We start from the raw sequence: 18636 nt of genomic DNA on the forward strand, positions 1-18636 counted from the left end.
AAGAGCTCAGCATATTTATACCCTTATCTTTCCAACTACTTGAAGGAAAACAAAATTGGTCGACTCCCTCCCATCCCCCCCCCCTCAAAAAAAAAATCACTATAGCCATGAGGGAAGAAGTGAACTCAGAAGTTCCCTCTCCGTGGTGACATTCTCCTGGGCCACAATCTGCGGTAGACGTGGTCTGAGCGCCTTTGCAGTCCCCTGTTTCCCTGCTGATTACTTTTCATTGGGGTGGAGAGGAGGAGGAGGGAGGGAGGCAGAGCAGGAGACTCAGGAGGGCTGGGCTCCTTAGGGAAAGATAGTCTGTCTGTTTACAGTTTACTTAGGCAAAGGGACCTTAAAAAGGGACTTTGATAAGAGGGCATGGAGTTTCTCCAGAAATGAACCGGGGTGTTCTTTAACAAGGACTTGAGAGTCTTTTACGCACAGGTGCCTGGAGATCTGGGGAGTGTGCGCCTTTCCCAGCCGCCCGGAGCTGGTCTGTACATTTTCCTTAAGACCTTAAGTCCCATGACATCATGGGATCCTTTCACAGTTTCCTCTCCCTCTCTCCCCCTCTCCTTTCTTCCCTCCCTCCTTCTCTGTCCCTCCTTCCTCACTCAGTCTCTTCCAATCATTCTTTCTCTCTTCATTTCCCCCCGCAGGTAGTTCCTACAGAAACTTGTACCAACTTGTTTTTGACTGACAGCGAACAGCGAGAGAGTTTCTTCACTTAGAAAAACCCTGTCTTTCCAAGGCAACCCTGCATGGACTGATCATTTCCTTGCCTGCTCACAGTTTCTCATCCACCCAGGAGCCTGCACCGGGCACCCTTTGCAGGTAAGCCGCAGGCTCCCATGTCAACATGGGGACACTCGGCTTTCCGGAGATGTTTCTGAAAAACTTGACTTCTGAAGGTAATGAGAGCGTTGTCATTCTTTTAAAACATTCTTAAATCGCTCAAGCCAGCCAAGCTTATCTGGGGGAACTTACAAGGGCTGTTTACATGTGGGAAAAGGTTTTGCCTTAATGATGAGGCAGGGGTGGTGGTGAGTGCTTTATCCTCTCTGCAGAAAATGATAAAATAAACAAGCAGATGCTGCCCAGCATGCTGAGGGTGTAAGGGGTCTAGAGCCTGAGAGTTGCTCCTTGCGATGTTTTTCTGTGCTGTGCATCAGGGAGAGAGTGCTATTGGTTTTCAGTGACTATATAGTTGTTTTCTTAGGACCTCCTGGCTTTTCTTTCTTTTGTCGCTGGAGAAGTCAGTTTAGGCAGAAGTAAGGCAAATCGACAGACAGCTAAATGTTTAAAAACCTGTCACCTAGCCTGACAAAATAAAGAGCTCTGTAAGTTTCTGCGACAGGTCAAGGAGTGTAAGGAGTGTGCATTGTTCATGACCCACGGAGAAGGCTTCCCTCCCCAATGGATGTATGATTTCATGTGGATTTAGACTGTTTTCAGGGAATGAGCACCTGGAGTCTCCCACCGGCCCCTCTTCCCTACACTTCCGCGTTCAGTCACCTGAAGGAAGTAAGAACGTGTTCCTTAGACGTTCCACGACCCCGCAGATGCTTGAAGTCACAGGTTAGGAGACTTGAGAGCAAATGTAGAGGTTAACTTTGGAAAACCGAAGTCTTGCCCGGTACAACCCAAATGTTCAGCCTCCCTTCCTTTTCCCTGAACACGCTCACCCCTCCACCCGCAAAGCCCAGCTCACTGTCAAGGTAAACAATGAACTCCATAGTTCCCTTTTGGTAGTCTCAAATCTCAGACTGACACTCAGGCAGCAGCCTCTGTTACTCGGGACCCCTTGTCTGCTCTGCCCTCTCCCCTGAAGGTTTACACAAACAGCTCGACGTGGGTAATGGCCATGGGTGACAAATTCTCTCCAATTTACAACTGTGCTTAAAAAAAGAAATCAAAGGAAAAGTGTCCCGTAAAACTGGAATGTGCTTTTAAATGCCATCCACGTGTGAACACTGCTGCAGATGAAGGTAACTTAAGATGAAGAAATTAATTACAGACTCACCTCACACGTGGGGCCCAGGGCAATGCTCTTTCCAAACCTTCCTGGGGTTTGATTTCCTAACAGCTCCCCTCCTGAAGCAGAATAAATAACCACAGAGCATTACCCAGAGGTCTCGTGTGGGATTTCCACACAAGGCTGGAGACTGACAAACTTGAGCCGGGTCGCCTGTAGTCCTGGCCCCAGAAACCCGAGTCGGCCACAGATCAAAGCCTGTCTCCTGAGTCACATGTGTGAGTACTGTGAGGGTCTTAGGAAAACAGACTTAGCTAACGTGTGCAGTTCTGCTGCTTCCAGAAAATGCGTTTCTGAGGAACCCTCCCTCTTACCTCCCCCCCCCCCCCCCCCCCCCCCGCCAGTATCCGAGGCCACTTTACAGAAAGCTCCATTCCCCATTCCCCTCACCTCTCACCGGACAGCTCACATTTTGGAGGCCAGAAGAGTGAGCCCAGAGACATCTCATGCCAGCAGGCCCAGAGCTAACAAAAACAGTTCGTATGTGTGTGTTTGTGTGTGGACTCGTATGTGCGTCCTCGTGTGTGCACATGTGGATATGTGTGTACGTGTGTGCGCGCGCGCGTGTGTGTTCATGGTGTGCCGACAGGATGTGCTGGGGACCAGAAAGCCCACCCTTGTGGCTTTAGGCAGAGAATACAGAACAGCCTTCTCTGACTTTCACAATGGATTGCCAGACACAGTCTTCCCTAGGCAGTGGACCGCCTGCTTGAGCTTTGCAGCACCCGTTAACATCCCTTGCATGTGTCCCTTTAGAGTCCCAAGTCAGGCGAGAATGACTTTGTAAATAATCCCAGAATGAGAGTTGCAGTGGTGAAGGGGGGGGGGGGGAACCCAGTGTCAGCCCAGGCAGCACCTGTAGCTGTGCACACCTCAGGGGGTAGGGTGGGGAGTTGCCTTCTGATTTCTCACAGAAACAACAGTTTGCGCTCTCCCCAGTGCAGAAAATGCAAGGGTCTCGTTTATGTCCTCTCCAGTGGAAACGGTTTATTTTCTCGACTGCAAAAAATAGTCAGGAGGTCTCTGCAAGTAGTAATACGGGGTTCCCACAGAAGAAATGAAGGGTTGCTTATCAGTGGTCACCGTCGAGGAGCAGAGCAGAAAGGTTGCTGGCTGGCTGCCCTCCCAAGTACCCTGCCCTTCACGGAGCCACCTCCATTGCCCTGGAAGGAGAGGTTGGCAGGCACAGCATAGGTAGAGAGTGAGCCACAGACAGGCCTGGCCCTGTATCTCTCAAGGACACAGTGCCCACCCCCCTGCAAAGAGGCAGGTGTGACCCAACACTCCAGGCTCCTTGCTGCTGCTCAGGTGGCTTCCTGGTGCCAGTTCCTGTGGCAGATAAGAGAGCTTTGCCATCAGAAGTTCAAAGCCAAGCAACCAGAGGAAATCAGGGTCCTAAACCCCCCCTCCCCGGGCCTCTACATATCTGCTCACCAGCGGGATATGAAAATTTAATCTCATGGCATCCGGAATGTCTCTTGCGTCACCGGCATGTGGCCGAGGACAGATTTCCGTATGACGGCTGGCCCTTTTGGTCACATTTAGGCGTCAGGGTAAGACGCAGTCGGTGTATTTATCCCCTTACTGTAGAGTGCATGCATTAAGTCCATTCTGCACAGTGTCTACTCAAGATACAAAGGACACTTTGTGGGCGTAAGCCCAGAACCCAGAATGATACCACATTTGTCAGCAAGGCACATGTCTTCTACCGTGAACTCCGAGTAGTTGCCTCAGTGAAACGCCCCATAGTGGTCTTAATGATGGAAGAGACTGAGCGCATTGTAACAATTGCCTTTCTCAAGTTCAACTCTTTTCTGACTTTTCCTACAGGCAGAGCTTTCTGCCACGTCCTTCACCACTGAGCTGTGATAGATAGACCTTGCTTTCCTGAAATGCTAGGACGCTCCTTCCCCTCCCTGGTTTCTGTGAATGGGAGCTGTTTCCGATTGCATATGTCCAGTACCTGTCGTTTCTTGGGATGAATGCTTGCTAAGCTCATGGCCTGCCAAACAACACCATTTCTCCGTGATGCTTGTGCTCTCTGTATCTGCTCTGTCCTTATCCAAACCTTGCTGTCTTAATTCCTAGATTTACCCTTCCTATCTATTCCTATTGTTGTTGTTGTTGTTTTCTTTTTAAGTGTTCACATTGGGTGAACCCACCTGTCAATCATTCCCACAGATTTTCTAGGAGTTAGGAACGCATAAGAGTCTGGACACACCTGGCTGTGTGGCATGTCCATGGAAAGAATTTATAAATGGCTAGCGGCTACACTATACACATGCGTATGTATGCAAGCATGGCAAACTGTGGGAGCTTTCAGCTAAAATGTTGGTAATGAAACTAAAATTGTGTAGGTATACCCTGTTCTGATGTCAGCCATGTCTACGCAGCTAAACGCTGTTTGCAGTAACTTGCTTAGTATACTTCAAATCTGGATTTTAAGAATAATTTTTTCTTACTTTATAACTATCTGTATATGCGTGTGCCTGAGTGTGAGTCTGTGCACACAAGAGTACAGCCCTCAGAGGCCAGGAAATGACATCAGACCCCTTGGAGATAAAGTTTCAGGTGGTTGTGAGGTGACCGATGATAGTAAGGGCTGGAACCAGACTCTGGTCCTCTGCAAGTGCTTTTAATCACTGAGCTGTCTGTCTCCCCAGCGCCTATAATTCTAAGAGGTTTGTACTAAAGGCTAACTGTCGCTGCTCAGGTGATAGGATGCTTGTCTAGCAAACACAAATCCTTGAGATGTATACGCCCTCCCCCTCCACTTCCCTCCAACCCCCCCCCCCCCCACACACACACAAACCATGGTAGCCCAGGCCTGTAATCCTAGCTATCAGGAAGTAGAGACAGGAAAAACAGGAGTTCAAGGTCATCTTCAACAACACAGTGAATTCAAAGCCAGCCTGGGAAACACACGACCTGTCTCAAAAACAAACTGCCAAGTAAAGCGTAAAGGCTGACCGTGAAGAGCCAAGTCCTCCGGGTTGCTTTTGCACGCTGCCACAGCGGTGCCCACCGTCACCAGGACTCCTGCTGCATACATGTGGTGTTAACTGATTCGAGCCAAAACAGTGCTGTGACCCTCCGACCAACAGACACTCAGGAACGCCGCCGGCTTCCAGCCCTGGGCATTCAAGTTCCAGACTCCTGGCACATCGGAAACACTCTTAGACACTTGTTCTGTTTTGTCTACTGTCCCATAAAGAGCTTCCTGGTCTGTTACACTGGCGTGCAGAGTTTAAGGAGGGTCCCATGCAACTCCAGCTCTACAGGAAACAAGGGAGCTTGCTATTGGATTCAGGAAGTCCTTCTCAGCCTGCAGGTCCTAGGCATTAACATATTAAATCTCCAGGCTCTGCAACACAGCAGCCTTGAACCGGGAAACCCTACTCTGCACCTGCCTTAGGCAGAGACATCACCTCAGCCCTGTGACTAGACACTCCCCCGACGCATTTTCATATGACTGCACTGCAGATTGGGATGGGCAGTGGTAAGTGTGGAATGGCAAGGTGTCATGTGACCCCCTCTGAGAACCTTACAGCAAGTTGTGTCATAGTGGCCTAGGTTATCCGCACAGGTGACTGCAAGTGGTGTGCATGAAGGGCTCCAAGCAGACTCGTTCAGTCAGCCCTAGGAAACGTATTTCACATTTTGTCTCAAAGCCAAGTGCCATCTATTTCTCCTTAGCAACTTTGTTCCAAAGTTTCAGAGAAGCCGTTTGACTAACCTTCTCTTACACAGACATTTTCTTCTATAAATCACAGCTACATGCACCAATATCCACAGTGGTGGAGTCTGGTTAGTAACTTCCAAATTAAACGCGGCTTTGAAACAGGCTTTTGTGCTTGAGTCTGCGGATAACTGGGTATTTGCTAGAGCTACTTTTTTGTTTTGTTTTCAATGTTCTTCCTTTTCCTTCCTTTGGGTATGAATGTGTGTACGTGCGTGCGTGGTGTGTGTGTGTGTGTGTGTGCGTGCGTGCGTGCGTGCGTGCGTGTGTGTGTGTGTGTGTGTGTGTGTGTGTGTGCCATGTGATATGTGTGCAGGACAAAGGACAACTTGCAGGAGATGGTCTATTCTTTCCGTGCTGTGGTCTCCGAGGATCAAACTCAGGTCCTTGGGCTTGGTGGCAAGTACCTTTGCCTGAGCCATCCTGTGGGCTCCATGAAGAGCTAGTTTTGCATTGAATATTTTATATTCCATCCTCTGCTGCGCACGCATGTGCTTCAGCTGCTTCTCCACATCCCTCCGCACGTTGTTCAATTACCCACACTGCAAACTTTCCCCACTGGCTGACCTCAGATCTAGACTCAGCTTACAAAACTGGAGGGAGAACCCTGCAGAATTCCCTTCCATTCCCGGATATAGGTATTTCAAGGACATCGTAGTGGCCTCTCTGCAGTCCTGAAGCCGCTTCGGTAATGGAGATTTTACAGACCCTCCCCTTTGCGGCCAGCCTGTCACCTTGGGCCATGATTATTGAGCATGAAGACCTTTCCTCTTGCTGCCCCCCCCCCCACATCCATCCCAGCACAGACCTCTCAAGTGAAATGTTTTGAAATACATATCTGAAAACTAGCAAGTGAAACTTGATCTCCCTTGGTGACCTAGCTGCTGGAATTGAACCGGTGGGGGTTGGGGGTTGGGGGGTTGGGGGAGTGTTTTACATAAGTGAGAAGGAATACAGTGACGCTCCAATCCCCCCACCCACCCCCCAAAAAAAGGGAATTAGGAAGCACTCAGGGTGTTTGGGAAGAAGAGTGTGAAGAGACTTGCGATAAAGCAGGGAAGGAGCTCAGAGCTAGCGTGGTGCAGGGCGGAAGGAAGTGAGGCCTGCACTTAGGACCCCAGGAGACAAAGAGGAAAGGAACTGGCTGGGGTGGGAAGGGTGATTCTGTCCACAGCAAGGCACACCCCAGCCTGCGGAACTAGCACGCCTTAGCCTCCCTCCTCAGATGCTCATCTGATAAGAACTGTGCTGGGTACCAGGAATTAAAGGCATTTGACTCTCAGAGGTTTTCAGATTTTATAGGCTTTCCCATTTAGAGCATGAAGTTCTCTTCCAGACCGGGAGTCTGAAGAGCTGATTTGCTGTGTGGGCAGGGTCAAAAGCCACTTGTCAGAGCAGCCAGGAGGGGCCCCGGCCCGGCTCCTCTAAGGCTCCCTGAGAATACGCACATTTAAACACAAATTCTTGTAATTGCTGATATTAACTTGTCCAGTCCAATATCCTGGGGAGGTTTCTTAAACTATGTTTTCTATGCAGCGGTCTGTTTACTTTTCGATATCTGTAACTCTATAGTTGGTAGAAATGTTTGTTAAGTGAGATTTAAATCAGCTTGAATACCTAAGCTCTGACCTTCCGTTACCTTCCCCAGCACAGCAGCCTGCTGCTGAAAGGTTTCTCTATGGGAAGTGAAGCAGTCTTTCATCTGGCCAGAGGACGAGACTTAGTTAGCCCTTTTAGTTAAAAATTTAAAATTGCATTTACTTGGTGTGTGAGTGTGTGTTCCTATACCCATGCACCACCTTTTTCATGTTGAGACAGAAGGGTAGCTTGCAGGAGTCAGGCCTCTCCTCCACCACATGAGTCCTGGGGATCGAACTCAGATTGTCAGGCTTGGTGCCAAGTGCAAAAGACACCGAGTTCTGTGGCTGGCCCCAAAACCTAGATCTTGAACGCAAGGCAAAGGAGTTCTGGATGTTACTGAGGGCAGATGTGCGATGGTGGGAAGAGAATGGGAATTGCGTAGACACCCAAGCCTGGGGACGGCTATGGCTATGGTGCGCGGCAGAACATGAGACTTGCGGGGGAAAGACTTGGGGGGGAAGGAACCCGGGCATTCGAGACGAGCCATGAAGAACAGAATGGGCTCCACAACTGAGGGCAGAGAGACAGCATCAGAGGGCAGAGAGCAGTATGAATGAGATAATGCTGGCCAGGCAATGCAGGTGGCTGCCATGTGCCCAGGGTTTCTGTTTGTTGTGGGAGAAAGAAGCTGCCAGTCAGCGTGCCTGACAGACTTACAGCCTACAGATGACTGGAAACAAGTGTGGCTAAGCACTTCCAACCTGTACAGGGAACCTTACCATCAGCCCATAGAGGTCAGGCCAGCAGGGGTTGGGGGGGGGGGGTCAGGGGAGCAGGGGCCTGGGGTCAGGGGAGCAGGGCCTGGGGTCAGGGGGGCAGGGCCTGGGGTCAGGGGGGCAGGGGCGGGGGTCAGGGGGGCAGGGGCTGGGGTCAGGGGGGCAGGGGCTGGGGTCAGGGGGGCAGGGGCTGGGGGGGTCAGGGGAGCGGGGCACAGGGGCTAAGTCTCTTAGCTGCAGGCTCAGAGAGGCAGGGGCTGCTGACTAGGGGAAGGCACGGCCTGGGAGAAGTGGGTGAGAACCTGGCTTTTGCCAGGGATGTGCTTCGGTTTTCCAAGACACTGAACAAACTGCAAGCCCGTCCTTGAACGTATTTCCAATAAATTAAAAACCAAAACAAACAAACAAAAAAATGAGGAAAGATACTGCTGGATCCAAATTTGCTAATTACTGCTGTGACGAGAGCACAAGACCTTTCATGTCAATTCTTTCGTAACATCCGCGACCTTTGAACACAGACAGGACCTGAAAGTCAGTGATGCCAAGCCATGCCAGTTACCCGTGGGCCACAGTCCTCCTCACAGTTACTTCCTGTTTCCGGGTCTGTCTCCTGGGTTTTCAGAACTGTGCTGTGACGGTGCACAATTGCACACTAACTAATATGTCGCAGTAAAATTGACAACTACATAGGTGGCTCGAAAAGGTAGCCACAGCTTTAAAAGAAAACGTTTGTTTGTTTCAGAAAAAGTGGAGTGAGAGCGGGCGTGGCCCCGAAGTGGGCGTGGCCCCGAACCTCCTCCAGCTCAGGGGAGACAGACAGGTCTGCCAGTTCAAGGTGTGCCTAGGCTACGTGTTGATGGACATCTGAAGGAAGGAAAAGCAAGCACGCGAGAGAGGAGGCAGGGACAGAAGCTAATGGAAGGGGCAACATCTGGAAACTTCCTGACGGGACAGAGAATTCAAATGTACAGTAAGAGTGTCTAGAACCACGAAGACATGAGAAAGAGAGAGAGCTAGAGATGAGAGAGGGAGGCATCCTTCCAAACGCTTGGGGAAGAACAGCTGAGGATCCTTTGCACGAGCCCGCAGCCTGGCCTCATGCGGGTCCTGGTCAGCGGAGTCCAGACGCCCCTGACCTAAGTTCCAGGTGTGACTACTCCGGGCACCAGATGGGTGTTTCAGGGAATGTGGAGGTGGTTCACAGAGGATGAATTTCCCTCAGCACTCTGGGCCCTGCCCACCCATCCCTCTCCTGTTCCTTCCTTGGGTTAGTTTCAGAGAGAACGTGGGAGTTGGAGGAAGATGGCCCAGATTGGGGTCTGCACTCAAAGGGCTCCGTCTGGGTGAGCTTTCTTTCCCTACCTGAAAAATCCCAGAGAGATGGGCATGACAGCCACATGTGATGATTTTAGTGAAAGTGTTGGTAGCCGCAAGTCCTGTTATATGAACTGATAGGGAACAAATGCCTTCACATGAACAAAAATCTAATTCCTAACTTCCTCCTCCTAGGGACCAATTCCCTTATTAAACAGTTCTGCTTAACAACAGAAAGGAAGGGCTGGCTGGGTGGTGGCGGCTCACACCTTTAATTTCAACACTCAGGAGGCAGAGGTAGGCGGATCTCTGTGAGTTAAGTCTATAGAGCGAGTTCCAGGACAGGCTCCAAAGCCACCGAGAAACCCTGTCTCAACCCCCCCCCCCCCCGCCACACACACACAAAAACCCAGAAAGGAATGAAGGAAGGAAAGAAGATTATTTCGCTAAGAAGCATCCTTTAACCTATAAAGGTTATCACAGGGCTAGGGACATAGCTTCTCAGTAAAGTGCTTATCCCCAAACATGAAGACCTAAGTTTTATCCTCAGGACCCATGCAACAATCAGGACACGATAGCATGCATATAATTCCAGTACCTGGGAGGCAGAGGAGACATTTCCCTGTCTCAGTCTAGCCTGACTGGAATGTTCTAGACCAGTGGGAGACCCTGTTTCAAACGGCAATAATAACAACAATGTATCTGTTGGAGGACACCCAAGTTTGTATCTCTCTCTCTCTCTCTCTCTCTCTCTCTCTCTCTCTCACACACACACACACACACACACACACACACACACACACACACAGAGTATTGTGCCACATAGTCACTGAAACCGACAAACAAGACTTGAGTTGGGGGAGAACTGGTTAGCTGGCTTATTTCTAGAAACACTGTTGTTTTCCACGCAAAATGAGTTAGGTGTTACTCTTGGCAGGGGTGGGGTGGGGGGTGGGGGGTTCCTTCTTGTGTGCAAAGAATGCATAGGCAGCTTTGAAAAGGTAACCTTCCTGAGTTCTAGTTGGAGAAAGGAGTGACAAAGAATAAAAGTCTGAACTTGGCACGCAAGTGAGCCGTACTCTGGAATCCGGGTGGGTCTAGGAAAAAGAATCACAGACCTCAGTGGAAAACATAGATGGCTGTGCAAGAAACCCCCATAAACTATAAACTGGCTGCATTCTGCTCGGACTGGGATGCAGAGAAACCTCAAGGCCGTTGGAAATGAGAAGAGGGAACACCATGTACCTTCTGCTCGCTCTCCGGGAGCCTCTCTGCTAGCCCGGGAATCAGAATGAGGCTGACCACAAATAGCTTAGATGCATCTCTTGAACCTGAGCATCCAAGGCGCCTACCACTGTTAGCCTAAGCTGCCGGGAGGATGGGGGAGGGGAGGTTGGCCTCTCTCATCACCAGCCCTTGGACTCACCATCACCCTGGTCCCACCACTCCTCCCTGTGAGGGCCTATTCATTTGCCGAAGGGTTCTTCTCCCATCTAATTGCAACGCCCCTTCCGGGAAAGCCAGTCTTTGCTTTTCCTATTAGCGCCTTATTATCCATTTCCCCAGGACTCTGATTTTCCAACCTCACAAAGCATTCCCTGAGTTTGATCTCAGTGTGTCTGTGATGTATCTGCGCCTTGTGGTCACCGGTCTGTGTCTGAGTGTGTGTTTGGGGTATATAGTCTCACAGTCCCAGGATGGCTGATGACATCTTGTGCTTGGCTACAATAGGACCTGCTATCTTTTGCAAGGCCTAGCTCTGCATCAAAGTTGAGTGTAAATCAATGTTGGCCAACCGGTTTATTTGGCTTACAGACAGGCTGTCACGAAGGGAAGCTGAGACACAAATCTGGAAGGTCACCTGCTTGCTAGATCATCCTAAAGGTGGGCACCTACTGGGACGGGGCAGGGGTAGTGACTCTGGATGACCCTGGTCTCCTTTCTGTTCCCTCTTTTGGAGACAGTAAAGTGGCAAAGGTCCAACTTGCATCGAGGTGGAGGGAGCCGCTAGGTGGCCCTGAGCTAGGCAGCCCTCTACAGTTGCTGTTTCTGCCTCAATGTCCACAGTCTTTAGCGGCTCTCATCATTCTGAGCCTTCACGCCATGCCATCCGTGTGGGACACTGTGAGACTGGATGTGTACAGCTCATGAAAGGCTGGTTAGCTTTTATTTCCTATTTTAGTTTTTGAAAAGATAATTTTATTTTATGTGCTTGGGCCTTGTGGTGGCTTGAAAGAAAATGGCCCCCTAAGGGAGGGGCTCTATTAGGGGGTGTGGCCTTGTTAGAGGAAGCGCGTCACTGTGGAGGCCGGCTTTGAGGTCTCGTATATGCTTAAGGTCCACTGTCTCAGACCACTTCCTGTTGCCTGCACGGGATGTAGCACACTCCAGCAGCTTGTCTGCCTGCATACCATGTCCCACCAATTAAATGTTTTCCTTTATAAGAGTTGCCTTGGTCGTGGTGGCTCTTCAAAGCAATAGAAACCCTAAGACAGGTTTCTTGCCTGAGTGTATGTCTGTGCACCGTGTGTGTGTGTGTGTGTGTGTGTGTGTGTGTGTGTGTGTACAGTACCTGTGGAAGCCAAAAGAGTGTGTTGGATCCACTTGAAATGAAGGTACTGACAATTATTAGCCACCCCATGGATTTAAAAATTGGAATTGAACCTATGTTCTCTGGAAGGACAGCCAGTGCTGGTAATTGCTAGATCATCTCTCCAATATTTGGGAGGGGAGGAGGAGTCTGTGTATTACTGTGAGTCCATCTGAGCTCCTGGGGAAGAATTACATTAGCATAGCATTCTGACAGTAGAGAAAACCCTTTGGTCTTAGTCTTCACCAAACAATCTGCCACCTTGCAAATACTGTTCCAGTGTCCAATCCATCATCTACCAGTTATCGTGGGCAACTCTCCAGACCCCTGGAGAGTTCTCCCAGCAGAGTTTCGATTGCATAGTTTCAGAGGGCACTTTATTTTAAAATCAGGTAGGTTCCTAAAACGCAGGGCTTTGGGGGTATAGATGTGGTGCTACATTTCTGAATATGGACAGTTAAACATTAAAACAGCCATTAAAGATACTAGTGAACTCTAGGATTTTTCACCTCCACCCAGGCTGGAAGAGAGAACCTCGAGGTCATTTCACCCAAACCTCTCATTTTACAGATGAGGAAAATGGGACTAATTGATAGTCAGCGATGCTAAATTACAGCTCTTCTCTAGCCAGATAGCAGGGCCAGCAGGCTCCTCCTCCGTGTGTTCCGTTAGAGATTGCGCAAGCTGGCGAGCGTGCTGTGACCCCGAGAATCCACCTTCTGTGGTTTGCAAGTGTTTACGTCTCTAATGTGGGGTTCGCCATCTCCTGCCGCAGTGACCTTTACCGTCGAGGCTTTCGGAGCCTCTGAGTCACAGTGACTCTCTTCTTCCATCCCCGGCCAGCATTTCCAGGCTGCTCGGTGTCTATGAAGTGTAACAGGTGAAACACAACACAAGTTCATGCCTGGGACCGTCACAAGACCCTGCTCCTGGCCAAAGCCTTTCTTCACACTCGTCGCCTCCTACCTGTGATTCAGGCGGGAGGCAGCCTAAGTTTGTCCCATGTCCTGGTTCCCTTGGCCCTCTTCCCTGTGTGATGGGTTCCGCACAACTGAATAATACTGGTGTTTGATGAACACTCTGGGCACTGTTCACCAACCCAATTTTTGCCTGGGTGTTCTCTCCCTTGGGGCAGAGCTCTTCACCCTTTTTCTTCTTTACTGCAGTTCTTTGACGCTTTGAATGAAACTAATCTGACTTTCTTCTCTATTGATCCCATTCATTCATGTGCACCCAGGCAACTCTGTGTCAGATACAGGAAATGTGGAGGTGAAGTCCAGATCCCTGTCCTTTTATCCTAGAAATGGACAAGCATCTGTGAGTAAGTGGGAACTATTTAGACGTGAAGGGTCTGTTGTGCTGGGTATAAAAACAATGTCGTACAGGACATCTCCTCTATCTGGTGTTGTATGAGTGTTTGAACCTCACCACGCTCATCTTTATGTACTTGAAAGGTCAAAAAAAAAAAAAAGTATTAAATGCTTGCAGAATGAATGAGCAAACAAATGAATAATGTTTTGGAGGTGAGGACTAATTGGGAAAGAATGGACTTTCCAAGAAAATGTTACTGTAGTTAAGAATTTGAGGCAGGGGTAAGTGGTTCTGCCAAGGCTCAAAGATTCATATCATAATTTTGAGTTCTAAATCATATGTCAGATTTCTACCACCTTCCCACCTTCCTATAGTGTTTTAAAGAGAGAATGAGGCTAGCACATTTAAAACTAGGTCCTATTTCTAATGGCTAAGAGGTCAAAATAAATGCTGGAGACTAAAAGTGGTACTTAGGTGGGTAGTCGAAAGAACTGAGGGACATCAAGAATGACCCACCCAACAGACGCATGAGCCTTCCCTCCTTCTCCCTTGACCTTGGCATAAGATTCCCAAGTTGAACTCTTGGACTTCTTAAACATGTTATTTATTGATGAGGCTATTCCAATGGTCATCAATGAGTATAGCAGTATTTTCTGGAGGAGTGCTTTTTAAGTGAACAATGAGCTGGTGTGCATGTAACAATTGTTGGTTTCTCCAGTTGAAACCTCTGACCAAACACCCTGAGAAGTAAGACATTCTCATGGAGAGAAGCTAACTCTAAATGTTCATGTGCTCTCTCAGAACTCCAATGACATCTCCAAGAATGTCTGAGTCAAGACAAATAAAAAATGTATGCTTCTTAATTCAAAAGATGTTAACACCATGAAAACTCATTTCCCAGAGAGACGGACCAATGAGCAAGCACAGAACATTCCCAAGTCAGCAATTTAGAAAACTTTGCATGTAGTGTTGAGGGCATAGGAGCCACTCCTGTGTTGCTGGTCATGCTTTTGGTGGTAATTAATGTTTCAGCTTATGAACTGACTAATCATCCATTTCCTGGTTCATGTGTTGACACATTTCTAGAGTCATGAGTCATTAAAAACAGCTTTGGAGATCTATCCTCTGCCAGGATCTATTACTGACAGCATAGGATGAACTCAGCCCAACCCATGTCCTTGAAGTGTGGGTCCCCTGCCACCCAGAAGAGAGAGGTACAAAGCTCCAGAGCTACATGGGTAAGGGGGGGTGATGTCATACTTCCTAGTGGTGAATGGGAAGGAAAACTCTTTACTGACTACACTGGGATCCAGGGGAAGCAAGCACCAATTACAGCCTGGAGGAACTTGATATCAGAATGGTTGCAGGTCTAAAGAGCCAAGGTGACCTGGACTGTGTGAAGCAACTCCAGAGATATGGTCAGAATGATAGGGGGCTAGGTCAAAGAGACCTGTAATACAGGTTCGAAGTCCAGGGTTCATAAACTACTAAATGAAGGGTAATGACATTTCACCAGTGGTAGAATGGAACGGGAGGCTACAGGTCCTATCCACACAGAAGTTCTCAGTTTTGAGAAATTGCTTTTGCGTTATAGAAAAAAAAATGACTGTAAAAGGGGGGTGGTCAGTTGAAGCCAGAGGAGCAGCAGGCAACACGCTAAAATGATTTGCAGGGCAGACGCATGGGGTCTACACCAGGAGAGTTTCAAAAGAATAGAGGAGGAGCAGGGATGGACAAGATCAATCAGGGGGTAAAACACTTAACACACACTACAGCCCTGCCATGTCCTGGGCCCAGGGACATGCAATATAAGTAGTTCACACTCCAGTGAGAAACTCTGAGCTATGTTGGAGAGAGGTCTGGCTTTGGAGACAGACAGATCCTAAGGAAGGGAGATAGAGATGGACTTCTGTTTCTGGCTTGTATGAACATGGAGACATGAACATAGAAAGATATTAGGTTCAAGAGAAACTTCCCCCTTTGATGACTTCACACTGTAGCCTCCAGCGAATGCTGACATCTTCCATCAGCAAAGACTGTGTACGGTATAGAAGCAGAGATAGCGGACATGCTACAGTTGATATGTGGAAGCATTCATTATGAGACTCTGGGCTCCTTCTCAACAATTGGCAGATTCAAGTTCCCTTTTCTTTTATCCATACATGCACACACTCAACACACACTATAGCCCTGCCATGTCCTGGGCTCTGGCACATGTAGTACTAGTTTACCTTCCAGTAAGAAACATTGAGCTATGATGGAGGGAGGGCTAGACATGATCTCAGCCAAACTCTTAAATTTATCTGGTCCTCTGTTTACTGATTTTTATCAGAGGTCTACCAGTCATTCTGAAAGTTAAAGTTAGAAGTACCAACACTGTCAACACACAGTGCTGGACACATGCATATTCTCACCTCTCATGTTGCTAATTACCTTATTATATGTAGGCATGGAAACAAGCAATTCCCCACGCTGAGCTAAAGGTTCTTGGAGATGAAAGCACAGTCAAACATGGAGGGAAATCACTGAGCCCACCACTACAACTAAGAAAAGCACCTGCCTAGAATGATCAGTGTCTCGAAACAAAATCTGAAAAAGTCGGGGGGGGGGGGGAAGGAAGAGGGCTTTGCAGAAGGGAGACCATGGTGAAAGCGTGGAAGGCATTGTTAGTCAGCAGGGTTAGCTCATCAGGACAGCTGTGAGTCACTCAGCTTGGGCAGGCAGAAGGCTGAGGAATGGTTGGTGCCAAGGTCAGCAGATGGAGGTCTCATAACCATGCTCAAAGCCCAGGAGTAAGGTTTAGACTAATAGCTGGTGGATGTTGCTGAGCTAGGCAGCAGGTGGTTTTACAGGGACCACTGAGGTTGCAGAATGCAGAACATTCTTGAAGGAAGATAACCTGACACAGGAACCCCAAGTGTGAAGTTATCATCATCAAAGAAGTACAGACAAAGTGATGGATTTTGCACTAGAAGATTCTACTAACAGAGGACTTAAAATGTTTAAAAGACAAAAATGTATAAAGTTCCAAGATGCAAAACTTGAATGTGCCCCACATGGCCAAGCCCTGTGAGGAATCTGTGTGAGTGAAGGGAGGTGTAGCCTCCCCCAGCTCATAGATCCCAATCTTTGGCCCATACAGCCCGGGCATGGTTCTCCTTGAATCTTCTTATACTATGCTCCGAGGATAAAGTGTTTGCTTTTATACTGAAGCATGTGATTTTTTTTCCCTTGTCCTAATTCCTTTATAATTAGTGCACTTATTTTCTAGAACCAAAGCCAGGCAAGTAGAGGCAGTTATAGATCCATGATCACAAGGTCAGGAGTGAGGTTTTGACTAACAGAGAGTCCTAATCTAGAGAGTTGGGGGTTTTAGAGGGACCCCTGCAGCTTCACTATGTAGAACATTGTAGTACTTGACACAGGGACCTCAAATATGAGCCTGTTGGGAGTTTCACCAGAGCTATACACAACCAGAGATGACTGGAAGTATGCAGAAGTGTGAAGGGGTATTGGCAGTTGTCTGGGGTGGGGTGGGGATTGCCAAGTTCATTCTGTGAGGCAGACTAAGAGTAAACAGCTGGGAATGATGGAAGACGGACCTACAGAGAAAGTGAAACAGCTCCCTTCAGGGAGGGGGGGTGACCCAGAGCTGAGAGTCCACGAAATGGAACCTCTGTTGGGGGTCCTATGAAAGGCTTTGAAAAGAGTCCTTTTTCCCTTACTGGAGTCTTCACAGCCCCCAGACAGGCGTCTTGGGTCTTACTTTCATCTCATAGCCTGTTGGTCTGGCAGCGACATGATCATTGGAGCCACCCAGAAACGGATGTGATGGCACCGCCACAGCGCCAGCCCCAATTAACACACGGAGACGCTGTATTTGATATAATTCTGTTGGCCAGGTGCTAGTTTCTTATCGGCTAGCTCTCTCTGTCTTAAGTATTAACCCATTTCTGTTAATCTAGTATTTCCACGTGGTCTTCTCTTACCAGGGAGCCGGCCGGCATTCTGCTTTCTCCAGACTCTCCATCTTGACTCTCCTTACTGCTTCCTCTTTCCTCCTTGTCTCCTAGTCCCTCCTATCTTGCTTTCCTATTGGCCAACAGTGCTTTATTCATTAACCAGTATGAGAAACATATTTACATAATAGCGTCTCCCATCACACTGCCATCAAAATGAGGCTGGCTTTCTTCTGCTTTGTCTCAGCTTCTGGGAGCTGTGGACCTAACTTTGGTAATATTTAATCTCATACTATTTTCCACTAAAGTCAGTTCCGTACTAGAGCATATACAGTTTTAAAAACTTATTTTCAGGTCTAGGGTCGTAGCTCAGTTGTTTAAGTGTTTGCCTTGCGAGATTAAAGACCTGGGTTTGGTCCCCCAGAACCCACATGAGAAGCCAGGTATGGTGGCTCATTCAGTCTCCCCAGGACCACTGAGTAACCCTCCTCATCTGTGTGGCAAGCTCTAGATCACTGAGAAATCCTAAAAAGATAAACAAGGAGCATGGCACCTGAGGAACATCAACAAGCTATGTTGTCCCCTGACCTCCATGTATGCCTGCACACAAGTGCACACACACATACACACACACCTCCACACACGCAAACGCGTGCACACACTCACACACACTTGCACAAGAACAAGTCTTCTTCATCTGCTTTTGCATAATGCAAGGTGGTTCAAAAATTAAACATGTAAGCAAGGCAAAAGTGATCTTTTGGACACTGTAATAGGGCACACAAACAGGAATGGAGAGCTGATTTAGTCAGTCAGTGTGTGCGGGCGTGCGTGCGTGCATGGTACTTCTCTCATTTTGGATGACCCCTGTGCCCTCCCTCCAAGTGTGAGTATCATCTGGTGAGCTCTTCAGCCAGCACTGGTTAGAGCCACAAAGACCAAGCTGTCTGTCCTGACTCAACTTTCTCAGCTCGGTGTAAGCCCCACAGGAACTGCAAGACCTCAGCCTTTGGGTATGTCTCCCAGGAGGAAAGCTTTTAGACTAGAGCCAGTACTGGGAAGGGGTGGCTGACTGTAGGCTCTTGATGTTCATTCAAAAGATGCTTTAACACCCCTCAGAGGGAGAGAGAAGATGTCCCTCAAGGCCCTTCCTATAGACTTGTATGGCAAAGCCAACCTTTGTGTCCCCATGCTACAACTTATAGGTTGAACTATCTTCTCTTTTGTGCACAGGGTGATACTAGTAACTGTCCCCCACAGGAGAAATAGGAAATCAGCCACTCAGGCCCCTTCCTGTGCCATGTGTGCTGTGGTTCAGAAAAGGACCCAGACCCACTGCCACA

The 18636-nt window shown here is 48.6% G+C and overlaps 1 protein-coding gene across 3 annotated transcripts in view; it reads left to right on the forward strand.

Annotated features, from left to right (window-relative positions):
- The first annotated feature begins 646 nt into the window (after window positions 1-646).
- The window catches only part of Kcnj15 (potassium inwardly rectifying channel subfamily J member 15), a 36500-nt gene continuing 18510 nt past the window's right edge, over window positions 647-18636 (forward strand). For 2 of the 3 annotated variants that reach the window (XM_051191930.1, XM_051191932.1), the window contains exon 1: window positions 647-822. The gene's annotated coding sequence lies outside the window, so the exon portion shown is untranslated. Of the gene's footprint in view, window positions 823-875; window positions 900-18636 lie in introns of those variants that run through there. The other variant, XM_051191933.1, reaches the window with a different exon arrangement.

Source organism: Phodopus roborovskii, unplaced genomic scaffold (genome assembly GCF_943737965.1).
Source record: "Phodopus roborovskii unplaced genomic scaffold, PHOROB, whole genome shotgun sequence".
Taxonomy (NCBI): Eukaryota; Metazoa; Chordata; class Mammalia; order Rodentia; family Cricetidae; genus Phodopus; species Phodopus roborovskii.